Source organism: Cottoperca gobio, chromosome 4 (assembly GCF_900634415.1).
Source record: "Cottoperca gobio chromosome 4, fCotGob3.1, whole genome shotgun sequence".
NCBI classification, from domain to species: Eukaryota; Metazoa; Chordata; class Actinopteri; order Perciformes; family Bovichtidae; genus Cottoperca; species Cottoperca gobio.
The window spans coordinates 10,432,153-10,455,471 of NC_041358.1; the positions used below are offsets into that span (position 1 = coordinate 10,432,153).

Genomic DNA, 23,319 nt, shown 5'->3' on the forward strand with positions numbered 1-23,319 from the left:
GAAACTTATTTCTAAATAACTGCAAGGCTCCGTTTAAACCAGCGTAATCTGCTACAATGTGTTGCATTATATAATGTGCTGCATTATATAATGTGCTGGTATTCCTGACATTAACTTGGTAGAGGACGTGTGAGAGATGCAATGAAAATCCAGTCGTCGTCCTAGGTTTGTAATCATTTACAACTATTTTTGCCTTAAATGTGAATAGATAGATTTATTTCTCTAATCTAATTAATACATTATGAGTATTTTTGTCTCTTCATGAATAAAAATGCAGAATGTTCCAGCAGTGTCCATAATGATGCACAATAAGTTGTGAGAACAGGACCCACTAAACTTGAATACACAGAGACAAAGAGATGTTGGCACTCAGACTGAACTTGGTTTTTGCAGAAGAGAAACTGAGCCAGATATTAAAAACGGAACAGAAAGTCAAGAATACTGTGGGGAAGTGAGAGAAGTTGAGGAAGTTGCTTTAACAATAACAGCAGCCTTTTAGTTCCAAAAAACAAGATGGTGACGGACAAAATGCCAAACGTGAGGCCTTATGACGATTTGTGCTGTACACGTATCACATGGATTGTTGTTGGAATAATATGTTAATACACATATTGTGACAAAAAAAACCCTTTTTCTTTTCAAAACTGTGGGTCTGTTTGGATTTGAAAGTTCAGTTGAGTCAAATTATTTCACCCCTTTACCTGTGAAGTAATAGGCAAGTCTTTGAGGTATATTTTGTGCGTTTAACGTATGTAGCTTTAACGTCAAAGGACCCTTTTAGAAAGTGAACTGAACTGATTACTTTTATTTCACTATTTCTCATTGACGTAGAATATCGTTCAGTTCTTCATGTTTCACACTCTAAGCACGTCAGCCCGATAACTTTTTATAGCAACATTGAATAAACCGAGCAGGTCTGGTTTGTACCTTGGTGAAGTTCAGGAGGATCAGGAGGTGATGATGTCCATGCAGGGGACTCTCCTGTTGCAGCAGCGGATGAGTGTGAAGATGACGTTGGTGGCTCCGCTCTCCAACAGCCGCTCACAGCACTCTAGGGAAAGTCTGGTGGCGGTCTCTGTACACACAAACAAACACACACACACACACACACACACACACACACACACACACACACACACACACACACACACACACACACGGTCTTCCATGAGCACTCAGGACAAACTGCATCACTGAAAAGGCTGAAGACAAATGAGCTCACATGATCAGAAACAAGTATTAGCCAATGATAGTCAGCTATCCTGATGATTAGTCAGCTTTGTGTTTTTTTTGTCTATGAGGCAAATACAATTAATTAGATTTTTAGATTACACACATAAGATTTTGGGAACAAACATCAACCACCTTCTTCTGTAAGGAACTCAGTCTAATCTTAACACAATCACTTTAGCTATTACAACACACAACCAAAAAGGAAAGGAGAAGAGTAACTTCTACTCCTGCACTTCCTAAAAGTATTCCCGTTTCTCTATTGCAGAATTACAGTGGGTACTGTTGGGGATCATGACTTCTCCAGACTCGAATTATAACAAGCGAGTGTTTGTTATGCTATTACCGGTAGTTATTTCAGACTCAAGTCCCTGAACCTCACACAGATTAAATATCACAGCTGTCCCAAATAAGCACACGCTGTTTAAATCATGGAACTACTCTTTGATGGACTTAACATATTTTTCTTTAATATTTGATCAGGCATTTTAACTTGCTCTTCCACTAAAAGCTACTTTGTGGCTAAAAAACTATGGTTGTCGCAGGAAGCTCTATAGTTGAGTCGTATGGGTGAAACACCAGAAAACCTTACCGAGGTTTCTCAGGGCCTCCAGGATGTAGGAGAAGTGTTTGTATCGAAGGAGGTAGTCCAGGGCAGACGACGTCTTGTTGCACAGCTTGTCCTCCTCTCGGACGCCGGCGGACACTTGGCATCGTCATTCAGCCGACGGGAGCGGTGTCCTCTCCAGAGAGCCTTGGAGGGAAGAAAAGAAATGCGTTTAAAATCATTGGTGCATCCATCATGTTTACCATTCTATGCCAAAAGGAACACATTTCTCTTCACCTTTTTAAATACCATCCATTTAAACCAGAGATTTTATCGTTACGATACGTTCTCAAGTTCAAAGTTCAGTGGCCACGTGCCTTACTGCCCTCATGTGACATAGTTTGAAGGTTGACCTTTGCTCAGAAACAATACACAGCTATAGAAACTAACATTTTATTGACTACGTTGTCCACTAACATCCGAATGAAGGAGACAATAGGATGAGGAGGATGTGGATTTTGTCCTTCATCCCTCCCATTGAAAGCACAGTATGGCCAGTTTGAACGGCAGCAAAACCTGTTTCAACATTCATATGGGCACCTGACTTATTGTAAGACTCATTTGAAAAAGCCTGAGCTGATCTTTATAAGGGGACAGAAGTCATTTGTACAAAATTCCCCACTGAGTGTAGTACCTGAGCTTTGACAATGCCCTGCTCAACCCTCTTCTGGCGCCTGAGGAGGAGGAATCTTCGGACATTCTGCTGGATGACTGATGCCGCCTTGTGGCGACGAGCTACCCAGCGCCTGACCGCTCTCTGAGCTGCAACCACCTTCCTCCGGTGGTCCAGATGACGCCTCCTATGCTGCCTCGCCTTCACCCATCGCTAGGAAAAAACAAGGAATGTAAGAAATGTTGAGCTTTTCACAGATTCATTCAATTCATTCAGTGACAGATTTGTACTGTGGCATTGTGGGTTCTGTTTCTGTACCTGAATGGTGATGACAGAATGGATATGTTTTTGCTGTGAAGCACTTTGGGCTGCAATTATTGTATGAAAGGTGCTATACAAATAAAGCTTATTATTATTATTATTATTTTGGCCGACTCCAAAGCCCAGTGGGCTCTCAGAGCATGTTGGATCTTCATGGCGCTGAGATGGTGGAAGACAGTCTCCTCTCTGCCTTGGCTCTCTCTAGTACCTGGAACACAAAAAGCATGGAAAGGACTGTAAGCTTTTTTTGTTCAGCCTTTTTCTTTTTTTTTACAAATCTTTACAAATCACATTTTAATATAAATCAGCTTCTTTCCAAGCAGGCAGAGGTTTCCTAAAATTTCAGTATATTTATTGAATTTTTCCTTTATCCACCATATCAAATTACTACTTGTTTATAGACAGTTTTCTGTGATGGATTACCCATTTGTTGAGAGCAATTTAAAGTTTCTATAAGGTAAGGCAAACTAAAGGCTGTTTGGGAAGCAGGAAAGAAAGTTCTAGCAAACTGACATTTAAATGAAGCCCATTTACCTGTCGTCTTGCAATCCAGGCTCTGCAGTGTGTCTGAAGTGTGATGGCAGCTTTCCTCATTTGTGTAGTCGTTCCTCTCCAACCTGCCGAGCAGCACCGCCCGGACCCTCCGCTGAAGTCTCACAGCTGTCTCCCGCTTCCTCTGGAAGATACGCTTCTGCACGGAGCATCTCCAACACGTTTGGATCACAATGGCGGCTTCATTTCGTCGACTTATGTCCCTCCTAACACATCAGCCTCTGACTGCTGCCTGAAGGGTGATAGTGGATTGTTTCATTTTCAGGAACGTTTCCCTTTCTAGCCTCTGAAGAATATAGGAGCGATAGGATCTCTGGATGATAATGGCAGACCGAAGCATGGCCTGGAATTTGACTTCCTCTCTGTGCTTTCTGAATGCAGACTGGATCACAGTTGCAGTGTCATGCCAACGAGCAACCTCCTGTCTGACGCGTCGGCCTCTGTATGCTGCCTGAACGATGATGACTGCGTTCCGCATTTCCAGGAATTGTGTTCTTTGTGCTTTAGCTGCAACAGCAGCCCGATATTTTCGCTGAATAGTAAGGACAGAGAATTTCCTGTCTGATCTGCCACCCCTGTATGCTGCCTGGAGGACAACAGCAGTGTTGCGCATGTTTTGGTATGTGCTCCTTTGCTGCTACAGTAGCTTGATACCTCCGCTTGATACCTCCGCTGAATGGTGACAACTGAGGATTTTAAACTCAGATACTGCTGGTGTTCACAGTGGGCTCTGTAAGCTCTCTGGATAACACTGGCGGCCTGATGTCTTTGTTTGGTAATTCGTCTGGATCTCACTCCTCGGAAAGCAGCTTGCACGATAACAGCAGCATTTCTCTTGGCACACAGGTCTTGCATCTCCTCTCTCATTTTCCTGTTGGCTCTGTGACGTTTTTGCAAAACTATTAGAAAAATATTCCTAATAACACCACAAAGTCAGGATTCAAATCAAATAAAAGGGTTTAATCTATATTCTTGCAAGAAGGAGCTTGAGTTTATTCATACAAAGGATGATCAAACTCACACATATACAGGTTTGTCAAGACTGCCGTGTTGCTCACCAGAGCATTTGAATGTGGGTCGCCTGCTCTACGAGCTGCGCCACCAGGGATGTGTAATGTACACGCTGGATGTACATTATTTATTCAACAGATTTAGATTTGGTATCTTTACTTGCTCACAAGTAAGAGGATGCTGGCGTGCATAACAATTGTTTCGCTAGTTGGCTGGCTCCATAATGATCGCAATACCAGCAACTCAACAGCAACAATGCATACTACGACAACAACCCACACATTTGCGGTTATATAAAGTGTTGATTATGAGGGGGCTCAATTGCGGTTCGCTCCCCCTTATATTTCGAATCACACGCCAAACCCGCGAACCTGTTCCTGAATCAGTCACGTGGTATGGCAGGTTCGCGAGGCTTCAAACGTCATCAACACAAGCCTCGATACGCGCTTCACAAAAATCTTCCGCGATTACTTGATACACGCTTCGAAGCCTCGACACGGAAGGACACATCACTACTGCTACCCACTTCACCCTCTGCCTCCACGAGCCGGATGTTCTCCGTCCTCCGTGCCCTTTCCCTGGAAACCCCTTGAATAAACCTCCCACCTATTGCTCCAAGTTTGTGTCCTGCGTTTGGGTCCTTCCCTTGTTGCACACGTGACATCTTTAGGATTGTCAGCATTGGAATCATTATGCTTATGCAGTTCAGTGTCTTTGATTTCTTCTTTAAATAAGGCCCACATACCGTCCTGGTATGGGAGTGTATCATCTTCTTCCTCATTCTTAGATGATTTCTTCTCCTTTTCATATCGTACCCTCCAATCTGTATGGAGAGGGGCTGATACTCGTGTACCATTTGTTTTGTTATTGTGGATTCAATCAATTTTATCATACGGCTTCCAATTCATGTTTTAAAACAATATCTACATACAGTAAGTATTAATATATCTATGAATGCTGAAGATACCAGTAACCTCTATTTCCCGAACCATCTTTCCATAGCATCACCAAAATAATTCTCTATTCCTCAATTCTCTGCTAATTATTTAACTAATGTTGTCAATCCTTGTAAGGCTCTGGTAACTCTGGTGCAGTATTTATCTAATATAAATGTGCAACAGGATGAGCTGAACATGGCACACACACCCCCTCTCTCAGCTAGGAGCATGTCTAAAGCCATTCTGTTCTGCCATGCCATTAAACTGGTAGCGGCTTGTTGTTCAGCTAGTCCCTGAACTGTATCCCTTGTATTAATTAACAAATCTCTGTTAAATACACTAAATGTAATTAATCCAATCCACATTCTTGTTGGTAGTTGCCTACCAGAAAAACAATGATTCAAAACCTGCTCCAATTTGACTTTTGCCTTGAACTCATCTGGCACTCCTCTGGGCTGCTCTTTGTATGCTGTGGAGCTGAAGCTCCTCCCAGGCGCTGTGCTTCTCTTCAACTGAGTTCAAGCTTGCAAAAGTTTCATCTGTTATGGGTAAAACATAGAAATGCTCGACCAGTGTCACCAATGCACATATTTCTGTCTTGTGCTATGGTTCTGTGAGCTGAATATCTCTTATGGAGATATTTGCTAATTGGACTGGGTGGTTCCGTTACTCTATGCATCATTGTTAATAGACATTTAAACTCGGTGCTATTCTCCAAATAGAAAAGGCACTGGGCTTTAAAGCAAAGAGGGGCCTGGCTGGTGCGCACACAATACTATTTCAATATCTTTACTGAGCTGCAACTTCCAGTCAGGCTACATATTCTTCTCTATGTATCCTGTCTCCACGCTACTCTATTTCCTTTCCCTACTGACTCTGCTTTGAGATTGCAGTTTTCTTGTGCTCAATCTTTATCCTAAATGTCTTTGTGGACCTGCTCCTAAAACAAACACTCTCTAATCTCTAGGATACGATGAAATGATGGTGAGGAATAATGGATTACAATCATTTGCTTTCTTACATGTCACTCCTCTTACTCCTTTGAGCAGATTGCTAAATTTCTATTCAGTAAACCTGATGTATCTTGTACAGTATTGCCCCATCCATCTTTGGATGTTGACCATACTGCCTTACTCCAGCTTCCACTCCAGGGGAACTGAGTGTTTTCCTCTCCTCTGATCTGTGTTGCATATTGTTAGAGAAGGACAGGTTATTACATTACATAAATCAAATTTGTATGTGGCTGTGCGATGTGATATTCTTTGCTTTTGAAGTTCTTCAGGTTCCGTATTTCCCACCAGATGTGTGGGAACACCATCGCAACATGATCTGATTATATTAGATGATGCAGGGCTCTGGTACAGGGTCATACTCACCCCTCCTGTTGAGACTCTGACCTCCTTCTACAGTCCCCTTTTAACACTTCGGGTCGGTTGATCTCTTCACTGATTTTGAGACAAGTGCCCCTATGGGTACCACCTCCCTGTGTAGTCAGACTTCACCACGAAGAGGTCCAGTTTCTGCTTTATGGAGGGTCAGTGTCTTCCGCAGGAGTGTGTGATATATTTACCCGTTTACAGTGTGTCAGGTGTCTTCAGGATGCTCTTTCTTTGACTTGGACTGCTGTGGGTGTTGTCAATAGGACTTGAAACGGTCCATCCCATCTTGGAGAATGCCACTATTTCCTTTTGATGACTTTTAGGAGACCAATCTCCTGGTTTCACTGGACTCTCCTCTCCGAGTTTTCTGCATGTGACACAACAAACTAATTTCATAATATATTTTCTTCTTAACAGTTATGACACTTCTTCTTCTATGTCTAATTCTGGATGTGATTGTTTGTCCATAAGTTCTCTCATATCTGGAATATAATAGGGCTTGTCATAAAACAACTCAAATAGCGATAAGCCTCTTGCAAAATGTGCATTTTTAATATTACTGGTGCTAAGCACTTCATCCAGCTTATGCTGTTTTATACCATTTTTATTCTGCTATTTTATACTATTATTAATGGTCTTTCACATTCATTTACATCAACACTGTGATTACTGTACCGCAAATGCTCTTATTCTGTCTAATTTATAAAAAAATTCAGTGAAGCTCTTTACTAACATTACCTTATTTTACAGTTAATTTAGCTGTAAACACTTTAGCTACTGTCATAGCGTCTACTGTATGTGTTGAAACTACTTCAACCCAATTTATATATGTCTATTATTGTTAAACAATATTCTTTCCTTAATATTTATTTAGTTCTATAAATCCATGCATATGTGCTGAAATGGATATTCTTGAGTCGGCATTCGGCCTCTTAGAGGACGAAAGTTACCCTTTGTACATATTGTACATGCTAAACAAAAAAAATGTCATGTAGTTTGTAAAACCAAATGCTATGAATGTACTTTCTATCAATGTAACCTTCCCTCCTGTTGAGTGTAGAGAGAAGTGGATAAGGGTGCAATTCATTTATTCATGCGTTTATTCTTTACGCTGTTGTGACAGCATGATCCGTCGATGAGTGTTAAGGTGCACAGGCACTCCAAAAATAGGCACAAAAAATGTAAGAAAATACTGAGAAAAAACAAAAAGGCTAGCGCAGCCTAAGGAGAGGTTCTACCCCCTGTAAGATAAATGCCGACTATATCTGTTGAAATATATATATATATATATATTATGGTCAGAATAACATATGGATGGAGTATTTGACATTGCCATAGGAGAAGTGTGCCACTTACATATAAGGGACTTAAAAATAACCTATGGGTTATCCTAAAGTTAAATATGTTGTCTTTTTATCATTTATTTGCTTGCTGATATACTGATATATAGTAGTACTTGCGTTACAGTTAATTAGGGTACAGTCTTTAGTGCCCATATTGGCCTCATTATAACCATTATTTTTATCTGTTGATTGGAACTGTGTGAAGGAAATAGATGTTACTGTGAAAGGAGGGAGAATATTATTGTTCTCAAGAAAAGAAAAAACAACTCCTAAGGAAAGGTAATAAAAAATATTGTATTAGTATCTTTTGAAAGTGTGATTATATGTGCTATGCAGTGTGATGAGTCCTAAGTTCCTCTTTAATCTATGAGTTTACCTAGGTAAGGGGGGCGGTGTGCAACTTCCTCTGTGTAAAGAAGGCTTTAGCTGCCACCTCTGGTCGGGTGAGATAACCTGTATCACCAAATAGGGACACTTAAACCCGAAACTGGCCGAGTGCCCAGGGCATCGGGTAAAATCTTATCTCTAGTTGGATTTTCGTAAAGTGTCAAAGAGCTTTCTGCATTGCATTGTGTTGAATTGAGGCTGGGAAATGTTTATCTGATGGTGACTGTATGTGAACGTCTTTCGAGTTGTCTGTGATTCTCGACTTTGTTAAGAAGCCTTTTTTCTAGTGGTTATCTCAGACAGAGCATCCGAGGGGATTAGTAGATAGTTTAAAAGCAGGTCCGGGAAAGTCGTGCGAGGTTTGTCCTCTCCAGAGAGAGAGAGGCAACCGAGCCTAGCTGCCGAGGCTGACTAAAGGTCAGCAGTTGAATCATATAAGAGATCCCGTATCCCCATCCCTCTACCCTTTCCTCGTAGCCGGTGGTGAAAGAATTTCTCCGTGGCCCATACGTGTCTTCAGCACAAAGACGAGACCAATGGGCGGGAGTTTGATTATGTATTGTTAAAAGTAATAACGGAAGGCTACGAGAGGGGCCTGCGATGGTAACCGGACGAAAAGCGGACTGAAAACCCAGCCGAAAATGGACCTCTGTGAGCTAAGGGCCCACTGGTAGCAGTCCGCTGTGTGTTCCGAGAGTGCCACGGGCAACAGGTGCTTTTCCCTGTCTTGGGGAAACGTGTCGTTCACCTGGCGAGAGAGTCTCAGTTTCTGACGCTTCTGAGAGCGGCTAGCTTCATTTTTGTGCTTTTAATTTTGGTGACCAGTGGAAGGTGCAGAGGCGCGATAAGGGGCAGACAGAGCTTGAATGATAAAAATGTATTCATTGCTGGTTCTGCCGTCGTCCTCCCATAGCCAGTGCCACTGTTCAGTATAGTATATTTCCCCATACGCTTCAGGAGACATGATCTCATGATCTCGTGAGATCATGGCTCAAAAATACATACACATTGATATAAACATATTGCTAGTACTAACTTCTTCTCTGGTCAAGTATTCTTCCAAATGTCGTCTTTGTCCTGTATGCAATTATTCTTAGTCCAAATAGCTTTTCTTGCTTTGTAGCTGCATTCTGCATATATTTTAATATCTCTCTGTCTATATGTTCTGGTGTGTCTGTCTTCTCATTTACATATTCTACTTAACTTCACTTCTGTGATTGTGCTGCCTTTTTGGCTTCCTCGTCTGCTTTTCTGTTGCCTACTGAAACTGGATCAGTTCCTGTAGTATGTGCCGTCTTCAGCTGTTGGTCTAACTTTGTGTCCTTGCCGACATAAAAATGAAAGCTAAGAGGGAAGACTTTAAATACACAGTTGTATTCTGCATTACTGGATGTAATGGCAATGAGTTTCGAAAGCTAAGAGGGAAGACTTTAAATAAACAGCTGTATTCTGCGTTACTGGAGGTAATGGCAATGAGTCTTGAAAGCTAAGGGGAAGACTTTAAATAAACAGCTGTATTCTGTGTTATCAGAGATTTTGACAAACTGCAGGGTTAGCGTTTGGACCCAAACTAACCCTTCCTTTCCCCCCCCCCCCCCCACTACAGGTCTCCACACCCCTACCCCACAGAAACCCACACACCCCCCACTCTCACTCATCCTACCTGACACCGCACCCGACCTGGGGCCGCCGACTCCCCCGCAGCCTCGCCCAGGTGGCACCCGTCGTATGGCGGTGGAAGCCCAGGTCCACACACCCTCAAACACTACACACACCCTCCATCACACCTTATCCAATCTTTCTTCTTCTTCCCTCTGTTTTTCCTCTGCAGGTAGTGCTGGTTCCTGTTTGGGCCCTGCTGGTCGGCGTACTCCGTCGGACTGCACACCAACAACCACAGGAGGGTACATGTATGAAAGGGATCCGGAAGGTCAAACAACCTACACCTCAAGCCCAATCTGAACCCTCCTGTGACCAGTCCGGCGAGGCCGTGCTGCCTGGCGAGCCCTCTCCGGGGACCAGTACACCTGCAGACCTGGACTTCAGCCTTCCGAGGATCCCCAATCCACCCATCCATCTCCTTTTCCTTCCCTCTCCTCTTCTCCCTCCTTCTCCCCTTCCTCCCCCTCCCTCCCCCTCCCTCCCTCCCTAACTATCCTTTTTTTCAGGCACCACCCACTCCCTCCCTTCCAGCCTCATTCACACCCACCTGCCACGTCGCCAGACCCCACCGGAGAGTACAGGACTAGCTCATCAAAGCCGCTAAGCCAGTCCTGATACTGGGGGATTCTAGAATCTCCAGAATCCCTCCTCATAACAACCCTCTCATCCAGCTTGACGGCTGCCCAGGGGCTAAAGTATATCATCTGCTTGAAATAATAAAGAAATTTAAGCCTTATTCGACTGTTAAGATTGTTGTTTTCTCCATCGGGATCAACAATCGGGATCAGGACCCCAGGCAGACGACTACAAAACAGCTCAAGTCACTTTTCAGACATGCTGTCATTGCCTTTCCCCATGCCTCCACACACTTCCCTCTGCTCAACTTTTCACCGCACCTCACTCAAACACAGCAACATAATCTTACAGTCATAAACAACACATTGTCCGAAAAACACAACACCCTTCCATTAATTCCAGCAGACACATTTTTTACTGAAACTGATAACATGACTTGAACCACAAACACGGCAGAGCTCATTTTTGAATCTTGGTGCACACATCTCCAATTGTAGACTCTAAATACAAACACATAATACATAACATAAGTACTCTGCTTGGTGCCCAGGATCCCCCCCTGGTAAGTATTCACCTTACATTCTCATACATTTGCAACACCCATCCACAGATCGGTAGGCCAGTGCAAACAAAACACATCCCTGTATTCCTATCCCCTCTTCTCTTCCTCCCCCCACTTCTCTTCTTCCCCCATTCCTTTTACATACACATTCCATACACTACACATTCATCATTTTGTTAATTTATTGTTTTAAAAGTTTTATTTTCACAGCCTGGGGTCAGTTGGACTCAAACCAAAGTCCCCCATCTGCCAGCCCTCAGGCCTATCCATGGAGCAATGAATCTGCTTTTATGCTTCCAACACATGGATAATTGTGATCTCCCACCTCTACACCCAGAGACACACACACCAGGTGCCAATTATCCAATCACATCACACACACTTGTCCATTTAAAAACAGCCTAGCCGTGCTGCTCACCACATCCCTCTGAAGAAGCAATTACGTTGTGAAATGTCAGGGTATCCACTGGTAGTGATGGGCAAATAAAGCTTTTATGAAGCACTGAAGCTTTTCAGCCAATTGCTTCGGAAATGGGTTCATTACACAAAGCTTCAGTTACAGTGGCTTCTACTGGCAAAGTGCAAGGCTGCAGCGGATTTGCCTTGAAAAGCTTCATGACTGGACGATTCATCTGCTCCTGCACTTCTCTGAGTTTCTCTTTTGCTGTTGTGCTGGTTTTGAAGAATGTGACTACTTTCTGTGCCCTTGTGCGTAGGTCTTGTAAGCCAAGAGTTGCATCAATAGATTTCTTCACCACTAAATTTAGTGAATGAGCAAAGCAAAGTGCATGTCTTAGATTTAAACTTCTGACAGAGGCAACCATATTAGCTCCTGCATCTGTCACAATCGAGGTCACTTTGCCTTCAGTGCCCCATTCCTCCATGAGAGACCTCATGCTCAGCTGTATGAGTTTCAGGGAAAGGCAGCACTCCCAAAAGCACTGTGGCCAGCTTCGCAGAGTCATCCACATAATGGCAGGTCACTGCTAGATATGCGTCCATATTAATGGAGGTCCACATATCAGCAGTCAGGCTCACAGCCTCGACCCTCTGCATGACATTCTTGGCCTTGGCCTTCTCCTCCTCATATTTCTGGACCACCATGTTCTTCAGAGCCCGTCTGGATGGAAGAGTGTATGTGGGATCAAGCAATGCCACAAACTCCTTGAAGCCACAGTCATCCACGATGGAAAATGGCTGTGAGTCTTTCACCACCATATTCACAAGCGCCTCATCCAGCTCCCGCTTCCGGTCCACTAAGACGAATAAATATAGACAAAGAAAGAAAACGAATAAAAGAAAATAAGTTTTTATGTGAAATTGCATTTAAATTAAGCAGGCTATGAGTCATGGAATACAGTTATATCATATTGTATTAGTGTGTCTAGTTAATAATAATAATAATAATAATAATAATAATAATAATAATAATAATAATATAATACATATACCCACTTCTGTTTCTCTGGTTAACAGCAGTAGCTCCATGCTTGGCAGTGAAGTTCCTAATCATGGAGGAAGTATTCCCATGATACTTCAGTTCAGTTGAATATGTCAAGCACCGGACCTGTAGAGAACGCCATTTGTAAATAAAAATGCAATTTCAATTTATAAAGCTATAGCCTAATGGCTACACTAATCATATACATCATTTTACTACGTCACATATTAAATAGTCAGCATACATACCTTATCAGGAGCGATCAGATTGAAGTGTTCCCACATGTCAGAACGACCTCTCTTCCTGGCTGGCTCCATAATGATCCAATACAATTGCAATACCAACAACTCAACAGCAATAACGTATACTACTACGACAACAACCCACAAATTGTGCATTGTTTAGAGCGGTTATAAAGTGTTGAGGCACTCAAATTCAAAACTGTCTCAACCTGTCAGAATCGAGACGAGGCAGTGGCAGTGGCAGCGAATCACCTGATTGGACCACGAACCAGTTCGGTGATTCATTCAGGAAATGAAGCAGTTACTGCTTCATACGTCATATGTCACGTGATTTGAAGCAAGCTTCGAAGCAGTGGTTCGATGGAATTGTAGTCCAGAGTTTGAAGCACATATCGAAGGTTCTTTTTAAACCATTGTTTTATAATTTTTAACAATAAAGTTAGCTTTTAATTGTTGGTGTGGGCTCTACCCTCATGCTGCTACCGAGAACCAAGCAAAAATAACTTTTAAACATCAAGACACCAGCTTTGCTTGAGTATTCCACAGGACAACCCGGATCAAACTACAAACATTCCGGTCTTGTCCTACCACCTGAGGAACACCCACCACCTGCCTCAGCACAACGTCGGACTAGGTAAGAGCCCAGTAAACCCAAGATTTAAATGTTTTTTAACAGGGGCCAGGCTATGCATTCAAGTGGATTCCACCAGACAGAGACCAGACATATCAGTACACAGTATTTTAAGCTCATACAAGCCATCCACCATAAGCAGGTCACGGATAGGGGTCTCACTACTCACACATATCCACCTGGCATGATGAGGCAAGTTAACAAACTCACTTGCTTCATCAAGCCGTCCACACCCACTGAACACACACATAGTTTAATACACAAAAACACAATAAACTGGATGCACTCAAACATGACCAAACACGTTTGGACATAAATAGTCGAATGTTGTGTTGGATTTACAATATCAGGAATATTGAGAGATATAGAGAGGCGACCGAGCCTAGCTCCCGAGGCCGACAAAAGGTCAGCAGTTGAATCATATAAAAGGTCCCGTATCCCCGTCCCTCTCCCCATTGCAATCATCTCCGATAATATAAAAATCATCTCCGATAATTACAGTAACCACAAAGAAATCAAAAGTACTTCACCTGTTATTTGAGTTGATCACTGATTCGTTTCTTTTTCGGATCTCTCATCACTCAGTCCACTCTTCAGGGATAACCTGGCCTCTCAATTATCCAAATCGATCTGAAGTAACAGACCGAGGCAGAGGGCTTTTGATCAGGAAGTCTTGGACTTCCCCTGTACGGTTTCAGGCTCCCGTGTTGAAGAGCAGACAGAGGTGTTGAGATCCGGCTCGAAGGACCAAGTATGTTAGAAAAATATTCCTAATAACACCACGAAGTCAGGATTCAAATAAAATAAAAGGGTTTAATCTATATTCTTGCAAGAAGGAGCTCGAGTTTATTGATACAAAGGATGATCAAACTCATACATATACAGGTTTGTAAAGTCTGCTGTGTTGCTCACCGGAGCAACTCTCCCAGCCTCAGTATTTATACCCATTCAAAGGACAGGAAGCCATGAAGAGCTTCCAGGTCAGTCTTCCTTTGTTCTATAAGAGGGGGGTTTACTGTCATGCGTTCCATCCACTATTAGTTTGTTTTCATTTGGTTTTACCTTGTCAGTAATTCTCTTATCATTTCAGATCCACCAGCACGGTGCATCCCTACAATCTTCCTCCTGGCCCTGTGGCTACGATATGTTGCCTGGATGACTACAGCTGCAGCTTTCATCGTCTTGTACTTCTGCATCTGTTGATCCCTGAGCATTTTGGCCCTGTAGCGTTCCTGAACAATAATGGCAGCACACTTAGTGGCAAGGTAAGCCAAACGCATTCTGTGCATCCTAAACGGAGCTTGGATTGCTCTGGCATCGTATGCCTCTTCTTTAGGTCTATTCTCACTCTATGTCCCCGGTAGGTAGCTTGTATCTTTATGGTGGCCTGCTTTAGCTCTCTGTATTCTTTTTGCTGTGCCCTGCAGACCAGAACAGCTCTCTATCGACTTTGCACAATAACCACTGCACTTTGTAGGAGGAAATATCGTTTCCTATGTAAAAACATCCTAACAGAAGACTGAATGACAGTCGCTGCCAAGTTACTTTGCTTCAGCTCTTTCCTAACTCTCATGTCTCTGAATCCAGCTTGGAGTGTAACACAGGCTGCTCTTGTGTGCATGTAGGCTTTCCTAGTCTCCTTTCCAGCCACATACGCTCTGTATTGACGCTGTAAGGCTACACCACAGGCCTTCTTGGACCAGTACTCTGCTTGCGCTTTGTGCCGACGGTAGTAAGCCTGTATCAGTGTTGCACACTGATGCTGCTTCTCCATCATCTTCCTGTCCGCTCTACCTCTCCAGTTAGCTTGTATGGCAAGTGCAGAATTCCTAAGAGCATCATAATCCTTCTTTGTTGTACGAGCCAAAATTGTGGCTCTGTACTTTTGCTGTATCACAGCTGCAGCTTTTATCAGGACAAGGTTGCGCCTTTGGGCAGCATACTTCCTGAAAGCTGTCTGTTTTTTCAGCGCCTCCTGAGCCACTTTTGCACAATAAGCTGCCTGTATGGTAATTGCAGCACATTTCATCCTCACAAACATTTGCCTTTCCACAGAGGCCCTGAACCAGCACTGGATTATGACTGCAGCGCATCTCATCTTCGCCACCTGTTTTCTGACAGCATGGCCTCTGAAGGCACTCTGAATGACAATAGCCGAGTGGCACTGCAGCTGCAACATCTGAAAGCAGCGCCTCTGTGCATGACCTCTGTACTGGGCTTGAATGAGTAAAGTGCTTCTCTTGATCTTTCTGTTTTGATGGATACACGTCTGCATTCTATACCAAAACTGAATCTTTACAGCACAGCCTGTAACACTTTGGCAGCACGGTTTTCCTTTACCGTTTTCTGGGTTTTCCATCTTCTGTACCCTCTCTGTATTTTCACCACTGCAGATCTGAGGGATAGATAATGTTCCCGATCTTTTTTTGCGAGAGCCAATGCTTCTGAATGACAATTGCCGCCCAGTAGATTCTCCCATAAGCAGAGGCTGCCCTCCTCATTCGCCATTGTGCTTGGACAACAATGGTGTAGTATCTGAGGAGTTGGTAAGCCCTCATGGCCGTAAACATCCTCCATTGAGCCTGCATGGACAAGATAACATATTTAAAAGCACAATTACACAAGCAGGCTTCATTGTGAAGCAGGTGTCACGAATCACAAATGTTGACTAGACAGCATTCAGGGTCATTGGACAAACTTTGTAAAAACCGTCGGAGGTAAGAAAAACAAAACAAGTCAGTCAACCGAGAATGATAAAAAAGATATACTCCTTTATTTGTAACATGAGTTATGTAATTTCTCATTTTGTAACAATTCTATTAAGTGAAAAACTCCTATCCTACAGTTGCTGCTTCATGCTGCAGAGCCCGAAGTTGAGCCCGTTTTTTAAGCCTCAGCCTGTTGCAGGCTACATAACCCCTCCAGACTGACTGGATGACAACGGCAGCTTGATTCTGAGTGGTGCTGTGACTGACAGCCCTCTCTGGCAGGAGACTGGGGTGGTAGTGGTGGATAAGGTAGCAGAGGACGCGGCCATCCGAGAACGTCACGGTGAAGTTCTCCACCTGCACAGACGACACACATACCGTTTTCATTAAGCAAGGACTTGAGACGATTTTCAAGACTGACTGTAATATAGGGCTATAAAAATAAGCTTGACGAGATTGAAAGTCCTGAGAAATGTAGCTGCATTTGACATTATTCCTGATGGTCACTAGAATATGTGAAGACACTGTAGGAGAGTGTGTAGTCATGTCAATGATGTTTTGTACACACAACAGATTAGTAACCCAAGCAAAACACCAGCCTGTTTAAACACTGAAGTTTATGTTTAACTCTTTTCTATTTATTTTTCTCTAGTAATCAAATATAGATGTTGTAATGTCTTTTTTTTATTGGTGAAAAGGGCAGTACACAAAACCGAGTTAGTGACATACAATACAAGGAAATGACAGAAATGGGAACATAGAAAAAACGAGATAAAACAATAAAAACAAATTAAAAAAAGAGGCTACAACAGAATAGCTGTTAAATAAAACATCAAATGACAAAGTGCAGCGAGTGAACTAAGTAACACTGCATTCTGCCGAACCAGACGAGATGACTATCACAATTAATAATAATAATAATAATAATAATAATAATAATAATAATAATAATAATAATAATAATAATAATAATAATAATAATAAGCTTTATTTGTATAGCACCTTTCATACAAGAATTGCAGCCCAAAGTGCTTCACAGCAAAAACATAACAATTAGTACAAGGACAGAATAAGAGCATTTACAGAACAATAATCAGTGTTTATGTAAATTAGTCTGAAGTACCATTATAAAAATAGCCGACTTAAAATAGTATAAAATAGTAGAATTAAAATTGTATAATAATAGCGGAATTAAAATAGCAGATAACGCGTTATGGTTTCCCCAATTGTTAGAGTTGGGTTAAACTTTTAGACTTCTCTGGTCGATACTTTACTTGTCCCCGTTGTACAAAGTAAGTTAAAACACAATCGTCACTGTGAGTCCCAGATTTTGTTTATGGTAAAATCCAGATAAAACCGTTATTAAACACGCTGGTTTAACCTTTTCAGTCTAAGGCAATATCTGACTACTAGTCTTCTCTGCTGTGACTCGTATGAAATACCTCTGTCAAATATCTCTTCCGTCAAAGGACTTCAATATACAGGACTGTCTCAAAAAATTAGAATATTGTGATAAAGTTCTTTATTTTCTGTAATGCAATTAAAAAAGCAAAAATGTCATGCATTCTGGATTCATTACAAATCAACTGAAATATTGCAAGCCTTTTATTATTTTAATATTGCTGATTATGGTTTACAGCTTAAGAAAACTCAAAAATCCTATCTCAAAAAATTAGAATAGTTCCTCAAACCAAGTAAAAAAAAAGATTTATAACAGCAAAACAAAATCAAACATTTGAAAATGTCCATTAATGCACTCAGTACTTGGTTGGGAATCCTTTTGCACGGATTACTGCATCAATGCGGCGTGGCATGGAGGCAATCAGCCTGTGGCATTGCTGAGGTGTTATGGATGCCCAGGATGCTTCAATAGCGGCCTTTAGCTCATTAGCATTGTTGGGTCTGGTGTCTTTCAGCTTCTTCTTCACAATACCCCACATATTCTCTATGGGGTTCAGGTCAGGGGAATTGGCAGGCCAATCGAGGACAGTAATGCCATGGTGAGTACACCAGTTACTGGTGGTTTTGGCACTGTGGGCAGGTGCCAGATCATGCTGGAAAATGAATTCCTCATCTCCATAGAGCTTTTCAGCAGACGGAAGCATGTAGTGCTCTAAAATCTCTTGGTACACAGCTGCATTTACTCTGGGCTTGATGAAACACAGTGGACCAACACCAGCAGCTGACATGGCTCCCCAAACCATCGCTGACTGTGGGAACTTCACACTGGATTTCAAGCAACTTGGATTTTGCTCCTCTCCAGCCTTTCTCCAGACTCTGGCGCCTTGACTTCCAAATGAAATACAAAACTTGCTTTCGTCTGAAAAGAGGACTTTGGACCACTCTGCAACTGTCCAGTGCTTCTTTTCCATAGCCCAAGTCAGACGCTTCTTCCGTTGTCTTGAGTTCAGAAGTGGCTTGACCATGGGAATACAGCTATTGTAGCCCATTTCCCGGACACGTCTGTGAACAGTGGCTTTTGATACCTGGACTCCAGCTTCAGTCCACTGTCTTTGAAGCTCCCCCAAATTCTGGAAGCGACTCTTCTTCACAATGCTGTTAAGGCTGCGGTCATCTCTCTTGGTTGTGCAGCGTTTCCTGCCACATTTCCCCCTTCCAACAGACTTTTTGTGGATGTGCTTTGAAACTGCACTCTGTGCACAGCTTGCTCTTTGAGAAATTTCTTTTTGTGTCTTACCCTCCTGATGGAGGGTGTCAATGATGGTCCTCTGGACAGCAGTCAGATCAGCAGTCTTCCCCATACTTGTGATTTAGTTTACTGAACCAAGCGAGTGTTTTTCAAGGCTCAGGAAACCCTTGCAGGTGTTTCGAGTTAATTAGACGATTCAAGTGATTCGTTGAACACCCTACTAGTATACTTTTTCATGATATTCTAATATTTAGAGATAGGATATTTGAGTTTTCTTAAGCTGTAAGCCATAATCAGCAATATTAAAATAATAAAAGGCTTGCAATATTTCAGTTGATTTGTAATGAATCCAGAATGCATGACATTTTTGTTTTTTTAATTGCATTACAGAAAATAAAGAACTTTATCACAATATTCTAATTTTCTGAGACAGTCCTGTATATAGCTGTAGTATCATGGAGCTATGGAAGCACACATTGTGTTCTCTAATGATGTCCCCCAGTGGTAGCATGTATAGGGAGAACAGTAATGGACTGAGGCAGCTCCCTTGTGGAACTCCAAAGTGGGCATCATGCTTCTCTGACACATGATCTCCAAACCTGACAAAATACTTTCTCCCTTTGAAAACTAATCCTATTAATAAAACTGTTGTCTTCGGCCCATGAAAATAAAAATGTTAAATTCACCTTTAGACTGTAGAAGTCACACACAGCGCGGACCCAGTCCATCAGCAGGGTGATCTTAGTGCTGCTGTGTTCATACGGCAGCCTGGTCTTTGCAGGACTCAGCTGAAGCCCCCGGTCGGCCCTCAGAGACGCCAGCCTCCGTTTGGTCCTCCAGGATCTCTTCAAGAAGCCAATTTCCTCCCTCAGCTGATTCTCATCCAAAACCACCTCCACCTTAACAGATCATTTGATAAACAGCATATCAATTAACTCTTTCCGCAGGCCAAACACTTAATTTCTATTTATTTTTTTATAACGGTTGTGCCTGATTGTAAACAGAGTCGGGTACTAACGTGAAACGTGAAGATGATTTTCCACAAGAGGCTCAGTGTCTTCTCTCTGTGTGCATCCACAATGTCTCTGGAATCAATGTTGGAGCCTGGAAATAAAGACACAATCCTTAAATACCTTTGAACCACATTAATAATAGTAAATACGTTAAAGTCATTTATTAGGCATAAATGTCAAACGTTCTCAAAAAGTGATAATTTTCTGCTTTTCCGTTTCAAATCATTGTAACATGAATATCTTTGGATTTCACCAAAGGAAAATGTATTTATTTAAAGAAGTCAGCTTTAGGAATTGATAGGAACTTTCCACCCTTTTACCACCAATAATAATAATAATAATAATAATAATTTGACATATTGATTGAATAATTGCAAGTTGCAGCCTCATACGACTGTTCATGTCTTGTTTATTCATTAATGACTGTATTTCCCCTTTAGGTATTAAACACAGCTGTTGCTGAAGCAGTTTCATGATTTTAAAAAGCAAACTCTTTTGTAATTAAGTTGCAGGCGAAGTTATTGCGTTTACTTTTCTAATTTCCTTGATGTTTTGAAACGCTACCTTTCATCCTGAAGGGCTTTGTTACACATGTTCACTTATACAGAAGCGCACAAACATTGATATAGTCACATAATATGCAAAGCAATCCAATTATGTTACTGAACAACAACAGCTGTTTGTGATCAAACACAAAAGGTGTGCAGTGAAATGGCAGATGTTCGTGCTCAAATAAAAGATGTCACAATGGTGGGAAATGAAACAATGAAAATGCAACACTTCTGTGAAGGACACCGTCGCACAGGAGGTCAAAAAAACATTTTATCTCATTAAGTGGAGGACAAACGTTCTTTCAGGTTGAGCGTCTACGTGTCTTGCCGTTTGTTTAGGAGAAAAATCATAATTACCGCGATCATCTTTGAGGTCGACCCCTTTGTTTTTGAGCACTTGCTAAGTAACGACGGGTAACCCCAGGTGGCCGAGGTGGCGGGGGAGGATCCCCTCTCCGCTCAGGAAGTCCCTGGAGAAGGCCAGGAGCAGGTCTTTACTCATCTGTAAAGATAAAATCATACAGCATTGCAGAGTTTAATGCAACCCAAGAAGATGTAATGAGAGAAAAACACAACGAATAATAAGATGATGTTTATAAAGTGTATAAAGAGTTGGTACATTTGACACATTAAAATTCTAGGAATTATTCTTTTATTCAGGCATTATTCTTCGTACCGCCATTAAATCCGTCTGCTGAACATGAAGTGTGCAGGAAGCGATCTCATAATTGATCTGTACATGTATATTTATATAAAGTGTGCAGGCCTTAGTGTTGATCTCATTTAGACAGGTTAGCATCACTCATTACATTCTGCCATTACTGTGAATAATCAGACGTTTTTTGTGCGGCACTGTCAGCTCTCAGCAGAACAGACATTTGTCAAACAGTTATCACACACTTGAGTTTCTGAACCCAATGTCCTGATTTATCTGCCTTTGATATCTTTATTATTCCTAAAATAAATGTTCTTCTTAATGTTGGTATAATAAGCATCTGGTCTGAGACAGTAAAAAATAGGCAAATATAATGACGTTCTAATAGTTTTGAGACAAGATACAAATATTAAAATGATCTTAAAGACTAAATCTGAAGTCATGTATCGTCATTTACCAAATGTATGATAGTTATTTGAATTGGCTGTACCTTTGTCCTTTAATGACACAACGATTACTTGGTTTGTTTTTCCCCCATTCTTGTTGACACAAGAGGGCCTCAGCTTACCTTGAACTCTGCGTCCAAGCAGAACAGACAGGGGTTGTGCTCAATCAGCCGGGACTCTTTGGCTTTGTCCAGGAAACACACGAGCAGGAGCAGCTTCTTCAGAGTAAAGCGAGACAGCGCCTCCTCGTGGCCTAACCAACAGAAAGTAAAGAGACATTAACGCCAGTCCAAAGTAACACAAGTCTGAAAACGTACACGGAAAAGACAACCTTAAAGAGTGTTCCATGAAACACATTTGTTTAGATGTACTTTACTACAGAGTTCATTCTAATTAGTTCCCTTTTCACATTAACAGGTCCTAAATGTATGAGACTCCACTCTGATCAAATTCACATTTTAATTAACCATCTTTTAAAGCGGGGGTGGGGAACCTCCGGCCTCCGGGCCGTATACGGCCCTCGACGTAATTCATAAACGCATGCAAAAAAATCCACTTGAAAAAACTAGACGCCAATAGAATAAATCGGGCGTTTTTCCTGGCCAAGGTCAGGGTCCTTGAACACAACACGAGCGGAACGTGCTATCACATGGTCAAGTCATGTCAAAAGACTTCAATATTAAACGAGACTGTCATTGACATCAGTGAACACAGCATGACCAGTGTCAAACAGAGAAAGCTGGATGCAGAATGTCGCACTTTCCAGGAGAAATGGACGAACGATTATTTCTTTGTGGAAGTAAAAGACCAGTGTGTCTAGTTTGTGCGAACGCGCTTGCGGTGATGAAAAAAGCTCTCGAGCGTCATTACATCAGCGAAACATGCCGAACTGCACGAGCTGACAGAACGAGTGCGTTTGGATAAAGTTAACGCTCTTCGGTGGAGTTTGGCCCAACAAGCAGCTCTCTCCAGAGCGGAACATACAAACATGGAAAGATAGAGAGGTAGCCCACCACACCAAGAACAGACTATTCCACCACTGCTGTGCAATTATCACTGCCATGTGCAATACTCACTTTATTTTCTATCAACCACTCGGTACCTATATTATTTTTTATTCTACGTAATTATTGTTTACTGCCTTTTTACTTCATATGTTCTTTTGCTGTGACGAGATAAATTTCCCCGTTGTGGGACTAATAAAGGATTTCTGATAAAACATGGATAAAAAAGTTGCTTTTTTGCACAGCATAAAAGAAAGATGAAATGATTGGGCTGTGTCTTAAAATAATGTGCAGAGGTTATGAGTTCAATAATTAATATGGCCCTCGAAGGATGTTGTAAAAAAAAAATGGCCCTTGATAGGAAAAAGGTTCCCCACCCCTGTTTTAAAGCATGCGCTTGTAACTTTAATTAAAGAATCCCAAACAAACCTGGAAATGCTTCATAAATTAACTTTATAGCAACGGTGGATTTTTGGGTGACTGGAACGACTTAACAGTGATCTTTAAAATCAATTGTTATGAAAATATAAAATTTCAGTAGAGCAGCAAAGATTAGTTGATTAGTAGATTAAAATAAAATGTATTAACTATTATGATAATCACTTCTCATTGTTAGCAAAAAACAGTCTTTGGTTCACGCTTCTTAAATGTGAATATTTGCCATTTTATTTAAATTTAATATATTTTGGGTTTTGGACAGCTGATCAGACAGAACAAGAAATTTGAACATGTCATGCAGACTCTGAAATTATCACATTTTTCTGACATTAAATTGACATAAGTGTGTGAGAGTGTGT

The 23,319-nt window shown here is 41.7% G+C and overlaps 1 long non-coding RNA gene across 1 annotated transcript; it reads right to left on the bottom strand.

Moving 5' to 3' along the window:
- Positions 1 to 16,431: 16,431 nt before the first annotated feature.
- LOC115006706 (uncharacterized) lies at positions 16,432 to 21,773 on the bottom strand. The gene is made up of 5 exons (XR_003832104.1): positions 21,641 to 21,773; positions 20,775 to 20,919; positions 19,872 to 19,957; positions 19,540 to 19,752; positions 16,432 to 16,560 (listed from the first exon to the last, which is right to left on the bottom strand). It is a non-coding gene; the product is annotated as an uncharacterized LOC115006706 (long non-coding RNA).
- Positions 21,774 to 23,319: the final 1,546 nt, after the last annotated feature.